This window comes from Anopheles arabiensis (assembly GCF_016920715.1).
Source record: "Anopheles arabiensis isolate DONGOLA chromosome X unlocalized genomic scaffold, AaraD3 X_pericentromeric_contig0014, whole genome shotgun sequence".
Lineage (NCBI taxonomy): Eukaryota > Metazoa > Arthropoda > Insecta > Diptera > Culicidae > Anopheles > Anopheles arabiensis.
In genome coordinates, this window is record NW_024412092.1 from 17,501 (window position 1) to 27,500 (window position 10,000).

Here is a 10,000-nt window from a genome sequence, read left to right on the forward strand (position 1 = left end):
TTGCGATGTCTCACGAGACGGTCCGTCAGCGTGTTCCGCGATTGCTCGGCCGTCATCGTCATCGCTTCTTGCCCGGCTGGACACTCCGAGGAGCCGACGGTTTCGCCTCCTCTCCCTAAACCGCGCTTGCCGTTCACGAAGCGCTGCACGTCGCTGAGCGGTGCGTGGTGAAGCCAGTGGGGTTGGGGAAGTCCAGCTCGACGTTCTTCCCGCCGACGTGCTGTTGCTGCTCGCCGGTTGGCGTTTCGTCTCACGTTTCGGGCCCGTCGCACCTCGGCGCGTTGAGCCTCTAACTGAATCACGTCGTCGGTATGGTGCTCGATGACGTGAACCGCCAGTGCTGCCCGCTCCTCGTCCCACGCTCGCTGCAGCTGGGCCGTTATCTGCTTAGCAGCTTCGCATATACGGCTCCAGCTCTCGGCATCGCGCAGCAAATGCCGCTGGAGGGTGTCAGGACAGACAGGGTCTGGACCCCCTCGCCTAGTAGCTCCTGACGTACCGCAGCGAATCGTGGACACTCGAAGAACGCGTGCTCCGCCGTTTCTGGGACGCCGACGCACAACTGGCAGTCTGGGGACGACGTGAATCCATTATGGCACAGGTAGTCACGGAAAAATCCGTGTCCGGACAGAACCTGCGCCAAATGAAAAGTCATGTCTCCATGTTTCCTAGACTGCCAGTCACCGACCGATGGGATGACACGGTGCGTCCACCGCGTGTGCCGGCTAGCATCCTGTTGCAGTGCGTCGGCATCCCATTCCTTCTGCCAGCAGTCGATGGTAAACTGCCTCTCAGTCGCCCGGATGTCCTCCTTCGTTGCAGCACGGTCTGGAGCAAGGAGTTGTTGATGGACCCGGGCATCCTCGTTGATGAGGTGGCATATCGGTACGAGTCCAGCGAGCAGGGTGGCCGTCTCATACCTGACGGTACGGAATGCCCGTGCCACCCTGATGGCGGCTCTTCGCTGTACTCGTTGCAGCATCCGTCGGCACTCACGCACCCGAGTTGCCTCCGCCCAGACGGGAGCAGCATACCGCAACACCGATTCTGCCACATACGCCAGCAGCCTTGACTTGGCCGTCCTGGGGCCGCTGTGGTTTTGCATGAGGCGCGTTACAGCTGCCACCACGCGCGACGCCTTTTCCGTGACGTTGGTGACATGGTCTCGCCATTTCAGGTGATCTTGGAGCTGCACGCCCAAGTACCTGATGCTCCTAGACGACTTGATTTCCACGTCACCAACGCGAAATGTCACCTGCGGTGGAGTCTTCTTACTCGAAATCAGGACGGCTTCAGTCTTGGCTGGGGCCAACTCCAGACCGTGCTGTTGCATCCAACGTTGGACCTGGTCAACGGCCTCCTCTGCTCTCGCGCGAACCTCGTCGGTGGTGGTAGCAGGAACCAGCAGCGCCAAGTCATCCGCGTAACCGATGATTTCGACGTCGGGAGGAAGCGGCACATGCAGCACCGTCATACATTATGTTCCACAAAGTGGGGCCCAGAATGGACCCCTGTGGAACACCGGCAGTAACATGCCGTACGACGGGGCCTTCGCTCGTGTCGAAGTATAGCATGCGATCTTCGAAGTAGCTCCGAAGCATCCGTTGGAGGCCGGTTGGGACACCTTTGCCTGAAGGGCGCTGGCAATGGATTGCCAGCTATTGAACGCGTTCTTCACGTCCAACGCCACAACAAGCAAGAATCGGTTATCCCGGCCGTTCGTTCGCCCAAACGACATGGCGGTGCGGCCGGCCTCAACAACGCGCTGAATGGCGCTCACTGTCGATCGTCCTCGACGAAATCCGAACTGCCGGTCCGACAGTCGGGGTGAAGACAGCTCCTCGAGATGGTCGTTGAGGCGGTTCAGTATGAGGCGCTCCAATACCTTCCCCAGAGCGTCGAGCATGCAAAGGGGTCGGTACGAACTGCTCTCTCCCGGAGGCTTCCCCTGCTTCGGCAGCAACACCAGTCTTTGCCTCTTCCACTGTGCCGGGAACGTAGCGCGGTTGAGGCAATCCTAGTACAGGACCGGAAGACCTCCGGGAACATGGTGATTGCCGTCTTCACCGCCGCATTCGGGATGCCATCGAGCCCTGGTGCTTTGCGGCTCGCCATCTGACTCGCGATTAGCAGCAGCTCGTCGTCAGTAACAGGTGCTACACCCGCCGCAGTTGTTGCTCCTCGTCGTTTCCCGCGTTGCTCTGCTGCGACCAGTCACAGGGCGGATGCTCAGGGAAGAGGTCGGACACAATGCGTTCGAGGACGACCCGGTCCGCTTCTGAAGGCGTCCGACTGCCCCGGAGCCGGGACATGACGACCCGATATCCTGCCCCGAACGCATTCTCTTCTGCAATTTCGATCAGCTCCTGGAACAAGTTCCGCTTGCTAGCTCGAATTGCTCGACTGAAACTCCGCCCTTGCTGTCCTGTGCTCAGCTGCTGCTATGCTGCGCTCCTCCAAATCAGCCGTCCGCAGCATCCGGTCACGGGCAACCTCGCAGTTGTTCCTCAGGCGAGCCAGGAGGAGACCACCAAAATGTGTTACGATGCGGGTCTTGGTGCAGTCGGGTAACCCGCTGCATTGTCTCATCGCAGGCCTTCAACATGGCTGCGATCATACCCTCCTGGGTCGATGCGCGTTGGACAAAGTCCGCAGCGAACAGCGCCTCGAGGAATGATGTAGCAGAAAACTGCGAGGTCTTCCATCTACGGCCAGCGTGACGCACACGCCTCTGGCTAGCGGAAGCACCCTGCCGCGACGACGGTTGCCGCTGATGTTGCTGCTGCTGCTGTTGCGATGGCTGCTGCTGCTGCTGCTGAAGTGACTGCTGCTGCTGCGCGAGGACTGTTGCGCTGGCTGCTGCTGGTCCTGCAGTTGCTCGGGCGATGCTGGTGTTCCTCCACGGTGTAGAGGACATAGCGGTGGTCTGATGCGGTGTAGCGTGTACTCACGATCCACGTATCTGGGCGAGCAATCGACGAGCTTGCGAACGCCAAGTCAATTATGCTCGGGAGAGCCACCCGTTGCCGTCGAACGTGAATTCTCGACCTTGGTTTATCACGCTCAAGCCAAGCTGCTCCACCATAGCGTGCAGCTCTTCCCCGCGGTTGCAAGTCCTCGGATTGCCCCACTCCTCATGTCTGGCGTTAAAATCGCCGGCGACGACGACTTGAGGGTGGGAGAAGGCTTGAGTTCTATGGCTTCAATGAAGCGCTCGAACTCGGCGAGGCTGAGGCTTGGTGGAGCATAGCAGCTTATGAAGGTCACTCCGCCAATCTGCGCTGCTACCAGCCCCGAGCTTCGCTGCACCACACGCGCTGAATTGGTAGCTCACCGACAGCTACCACCGCTACCGTCCGGCAGCTGCTGAATGCCCACCGGCCGTTATTCTCTGGTGGACGCAGAACATCAGAGGATGAGCACGTCTGCTTTCTCCTCTCTGGCAGCTTGTAGCACCAGATTCTGGGCATCACGGCCATGGCCCAGATTCGCCTGCAAGACTTTTAGGACCGGAAGCATCGCTGAGCCGAACGAGCACATTCGCTGTGTCCTATGTGGTGAGCGCCACCACAGTGCACACTTCGCCTCATTTTGGCAGGATCGTGCTTTGTGTCCGTCTAGTCCGCAACGGATGCACATATTCTGCCGATCTGCGGTGGAACGGCAGTTCGACGCAATGTGGCCCATCTCCAGACAGCGGAAGCATCGCTGACGCTCTGGAGAGGTTAGTGGAGCTGCACGTACCTTGCTAACGCAGTCGCACAGGAATAGTTTGGCTCCTTCCAACTGACGAGCTGATTTCGCTGGTAGCCGGATTCGTGCTCGCTTCGACCCATCTGGAAGTTCCCAAATGCTGGTGGAAACTACTCCAGCACTTGCGCCAATCTTCTCATCGAGGGCAGCAATGATGTCCTCCTCCGCAGCGAGGGGATCGATGTCGGATACGAGCAGCTCACCCATTTCGGTGACAAGCCGACTTACGCCTGCGTCACCGATAATCTTGCGGACGCCATCAAGCATAAGTGGGGCATTTGCCGTCTTGCTTAGTTCCATGCGTAGCAGTCTGGCATGGGTTCGGCGACCCTGCTTGATATGCCCTTTCATGACACAGTAGGCCGGGTCGAGACGGATGGCTTTGCGCACCTTGTCGTAAATGCCATCCCAGGTTTCGCCTTCGCTGGGTGACACCTCGATGATGTCAGGCCTCGGCTTTCGCTTACGCTGTAGCTGCTGCTGCTGCTGCATACGCTCCTACTGTTGCTGCTGCGAGCCAGCGACCGCCTGTCGCTGTGGCTGACGTTGCTGCTGCTGCTGTTGATGCTGCGCGATACCGACTGCCTGTCGCTGTAGCTGACGCTGCTGCTGCTGCTGTTGCGGCTGCTGCTGAGCGTGGCTTACCCGTAGCTTTGCACAGGGATAACTGGCTTGTGGCCGCCAAGCGTTCATAGCGACGTGGCTTTTTGATCCTTCGATGTCGGCTCTTCCTATCATTGTGAAGCAAAATTCACCAAGCGTAGGATTGTTCACCCTTTCAAGGGAACGTGAGCTGGGTTTAGACCGTCGTGAGACAGGTTAGTTTTACCCTACTGGTGTGTGCTTATAGTCGCTATCTTAACGGAATTCCTGTGCAGTACGAGAGGAACCACAGGTACGGACCACTGGCTCAATACTAGTCCGACCGGACTTTGGTATGACGCTACGTCCGCTGGATTATGCCTGAACGCCTCTAAGGTCGTAGCCAATCCGAGCTGATAGCGCTTCTCAAACCCATTAGGTGTTCGGAAGCTAGCGGGCCTAACAACCCTCTGAGATCCGTTGGAGTCTGCGTCTGCAGCCCGGCGTCTCATCCCGCTATACCTAGGCCGCAATGAGTGGAGTTCGCTGCACGTGTTAGTACCGTAACTGGGAACGCCGTTGGCTTGAGCTCTGCCCAACGTGGATATACCTAGTTTCGACACCTATCAACCGCCCGCAAACGACGGGACTTCAGGCTGGGAGCTGCGAGTTGTAGAGATGCGTTCGCATCGATCCTCTCAGGCGACCCATGCTTGGTGGTTTGTCCGTGTGCCCCTTCCTCGATGTGCGCAAGCTCGTCTTGGTCTGGGGACCACGTCGACACAGGGGATACTCTTGTGAGAGCATGAGTGTACTAAGTTGAGTGTAGCAAGGGAACGCGTGCCCCTTCCTCGTTGGCGTAACTAACCATCTTGGTCTGGGGACCGTGGTACCGTGCTCTGGTGAAGCTTGGTGCGTGCTCCTTCCTTGTCAGACGAGTGACTTGACCTGGTCTGGAGACCGTTCCTTTATACTAGTGGACAAGAGTTGGCTTCTTCCGTGTCAGACGAGTGACTTGACATAGGATGGAGAAGGACACTTAACACTAATGAGCTTGTCGGCGTGCCTCGTTCTCGACTTGATTGTCTTGATGTGAGGACCGTGCGGACCACACCAGTAAGCTTACACATGCTCGTTACAAGTTGTATAAGTTGACCCGTTTGGCCCGGTTGCCTTGCACATGATGGTGTTGACCATGTTCGGTTAACAGGTCGTGTGTCGAGGTGGTCGGCCTTGGTAGTAGGATGTCTTGTGCATGTGACGTGTTGACCTGGTTTGGTCGGTGTGTCGTCGTGTACGAGATGACCTACTTACCCGTTAGTTTTCCAAGTTGTATTATGTGTTGACTTAGTTGACGTGTCATGTGCTTGGATGATTAGCGTACGGGTCATGTATGGTGCGCTTGCTTCAGTTGAAGGGATGTACTAGTACAGTTGTATTAATCGTTTATTTCACGATCTGGTCTTTTGGCTGGATCGTGAAAAAACATAAGTCCCAAATCCTGAACTCGAGAAGAAAGCGCCAATGACAACGTTTTTGACTGGAGCTCCCTAGCATTCGGCTTTTCTACTTTGAAGGGATGCACTGTTGTATGAATTGTTTATTCACGAACTGGTCGTTTGATTGGATCGTGAAAAAAAAACGCTCAGTCCCAAATCCTGAACTCGACAGGAAAGCGCTGATTGCAAACATTTTGACTGGAAGTCCCTTGAAAATGGCGTTTTCGTTATTGGCATTATGTTGCACGTTTATTGTGGCTAGAACATTAATTATTCACAAAATGGCACCAAAGCTTGGCAAAAGTCGCGAAACACTCCTATCTCGACGCACCAGCAATCGCAACTTGATGCAAAATAAATTGCACGAGCTAATGATACTTGTACCATGCACAGTACACCGTACCAAAATATACCCCTGAAAGTGTGCAATTTGGTGCTACCCTAGGGAATATGTATGGAGAAGCCTAGCTACGTGTGTCGCACGTTCCAAGTTGCATGGACGTCGAACAGAGGCATGCAAAAGCACCTATCTAGGGAATTACTCTACGTTCTAGTAGCAAGTGCGATTTTCCGGTCCAGCACGGCAGTACGCCTGCACGCATACACTCCATGTACCAAAATGTACCAACCTAGGCGTTGCTCAGTAGCTTTTGGCGGCACATAGAAAAAGTATTCGAGTTCAGATTTTTGGGACTTAGCGTATTTTTAAAACTAATAACGAAAATTAAATTTTAAATCGGTAAACGGCTAGGAGTTGCTCAGTAGCTTTTTGCGCAACGTGGCAAAAGTATTCGAGTTCAGATTTCTAGGACGTAGCGTATTTTTCAATCATAATAAACCGAATCAAACATAACAATGATGAAACTTACACCATGTCCCAAGGTTGTGCACAAAACGTAACGATAAAGTGCTGGCGAAGTTAGAGGTGCACCAAAATTGTGTACCGATCAGGGAAAGTACTCTACGTTCCTATGATTTGGGTGAAAAGTGTTATTTAACTGCTGGTTAGAATAGACAGTTGCTTATCATACACATCGCAAACGAACACCCCTTAGTGAGCATTAGCAAAAGTCAATTGCACAAAGCAAATGCAATACAAACTGATCAAGTACATTAAAGAACGCTACGTAGCAGGACTTCTTTCCAAGAATGGTGTCCGCAACGGGAGGGCAAGCGTCCTTCCCAGGTTTTCCTAGTAAACCTTGTATGGTAAACATACCCAAGCGTGTCTGTAAGCACGCAACGAAAGTCACGAACGGGCACATACCTAGGGAATGTACTCTACGTACTTGGACTTTTGTCCAAGAATGGTGTCCGCGACGGTCGGGCACTGCGACGCAATAACCAAATCCTAGGATTGTAACTTTAGTGTGCACAAACATAAACATTAACGCGTTCGCTCGGGCTGCGCCGTCCGTGTTGAACACAAATGTGGGTGATTATATGCGTGGAGGGACAAAAACATACGAGGAGGAGACAGTTTTCTGCACGATGTGCACAGAGCTCATTCGTCGTCCCGGGCGAATGGAAAAACACAAACATCGCGAGTATCGTTCTAGGTTTCTGTCTATAAAAGGGCAGGCCAAAAGGTGACCGGTTGAGATAAGCATTTTAAGCATACAAACACTTTATTGGAACTTTTGATGCAAAAACAAGGTACGTACATGTAGGTTGTACCAACATGGACATCTATGAACGCGTACGCTCGGGCTGCGCCCTCCGTCTTGTACTTTCCTGATCGGTACACAGTTTTGGTGCACTGCTATTCCGACCGGCAACTTGTACCAACATATACATCCATGAACGCGTACGTAGTGTACTTTCCCTGATCGGTACACACTGTTGGTGCACGGCATAAGAAAAGAGCTAAAATGGTCAAACTCAATCCATTTCAACAATAGATAGTCGATAGTAGCTGTGCCGATGAAGTAGGGCACGATGCAAGTTAATGTTGTTTAATGAATAACATGTCCGCCATACATTTCAGTACAAAATTGCTCGGTCAGACCTACAAAGTGCTATATCTCGAATACGAGGCGTCGGACTGGGGGTTGTAGAACAATTTTAAGTTCGTCTAATGATTCTACATCCGATTCTGGATAGCGGTTTTTGACCACTTTTCAATATTTTGTGACACCCCGAACCTAGGGGCAGCTCCTAGCTTTTTTCAAAAATGTGCACCGATCGGGCCGGAGAGCTCGTGTGGCTCAAAACATGTTTTCGCTAAAACACCTCAAAACGTGTCGAGAACGCACCCTAGCTCTTGTTTTCAAAAGTTATGGCCATTTAAAGTGAGGTGGTTTTTGCTTCCAAAATAGCTATTTTACCCGTCCCTATGGCCATGCTTTAAATTTTCACGAAAATGCCAGGTCAGACCTAGGGCGGGCCATATCTTGAATACTAAACGTCGCAGACATTGGTCGTAGAACAATTTTAAGTTCGTCTAATGATTCTACATCCGATTCTGGATAGCGGTTTTTGACCACTTTTCAATATTTTGTGACACCCCGAACCTAGGGGCAGCTCCTAGCTTTTTCAAAAATGTGCACCGAACGGGCCGGAGAGCTCGTGTGGCTCAAAACATGTTTTTCGCTAAAACACCTCAAAACGTGTCGAGAACGCACCCTAGCTCTTGTTTTTCAAAAGTTATGGCCATTTAAAGTGAGGTGGTTTTTGCTTCAAAATAGCTATTTTACCCGTCCCTATGGCCATGCTTTAAATTTTCACGAAAATGCCAGGTCAGACCTAGGGCGGGCCATATCTTGAATACTAAACGTCGCAGACATTGGTCGTAGAACAATTTTAAGTTCGTCTAATGATTCTACATCCGATTCTGGATAGCGGTTTTTGACCACTTTTCAATATTTTGTGACACCCCGAACCTAGGGGCAGCTCCTAGCTTTTTCAAAAATGTGCACCGAGCGGGCCGGAGAGCTCGTGTGGCTCAAAACATGTTTTTCGCTAAAACCCCTCAAAACGTGTAAGGAACGCACCCTAGATGATAAAAAGTGCAATCAGAATGTCAATCGACAACTTTGTTGGGGGTACCATTTTACTCTACGGGCCAGTAGCTTAGGCGCGCCAACAGCGCTTTCCTTTCGGGTTCCCATTTTTGCCCTCCTGGGATTATGATCATTTGCTCATTGCCTACTATAGGGAGGGTACCTTGCTACGAGGTCAAACATGAAGATTGCACCAAATCGTAGTTTTTACCTCTATTTAGTCGTAGGAGCATGGTTTGCAGTGGCAGTGGGTCATTAAGCCCCCGTTTGGGTCATACGTCCCTCCGCGATAAAAATCGTCGTATGCCTATAGTCCGAACTAATGAAGCAAAAGTGGTGTCTGGTGGGCTCTGCCGATGATTTTAACCTATGATTTTGAGCTTCCACCCTATAAAAACGTTCCTGGAGCAGTACATCACGGGTCTACGGACCCAAAGACTTCGTCGTGATGGTTTCTAGTAAAAAGTTGTAACAGCTAAGGGTTTTGAATACGCGTATATTAACCATTGCTTGAAACTAAGCTTCGTTGTCTTTAAACTCTGCAAGACCAATCGAACTTCTTAGGGAAACCCGAAGGATTCACGCTAAGCTCGATGAGCTATTATGGGTAGTGGTGCATGATCTGGTGTTCCTTGGATCTAATCCAATGAATAAATTTATGAGGGTATATATGGTGCAGGGCACAAAGCGTGATGAAACCGGGTCTCCCTACCAAATGTGGCATATTTTTTCCCTGAGAGCGAAGCTCAGACCCACGTAGGGGAGAGCGAAGTGGAACTTAAATGTTCTATGCAGCAAATGTTCGCCATGCGGATAAACAAGTTGGAATAGTTCAATGTAGTGTAATGCAAACACGAATCGCAAATAACGATACGGGACCCAGAAGCAATTCTGCGGATCCCTCGGGGAGTGGTGAGTTGATATAAATTAGAGGTGAAAGTCCAAGTTGTTCAAGCTCCGGCTCGGCAGCCGATACGAGGTTCCTGTTGGGCTTTGTACATCGCGCAGAGGCGCCGTTCGGTTCTAGCAATGATTCCCGCCACCATGTTCCATGCGTGCAGAGATCCGTTAGAGCTCGTTCAATGTGTCCCGCCGTGATTACGAAAAAGTCCAACAGTTGACCAAGTTGGGGGTGCGTCAAGTAAACGCGCAGAGATGCCGTTC

The 10,000-nt window shown here is 52.2% G+C and overlaps 1 pseudogene; it reads left to right on the forward strand.

Moving 5' to 3' along the window:
* The window catches only part of LOC120907652, an 8,844-nt pseudogene extending 3,783 nt beyond the window's left edge, over nucleotides 1–5,061 (forward strand).
* Nucleotides 5,062–10,000: the final 4,939 nt, after the last annotated feature.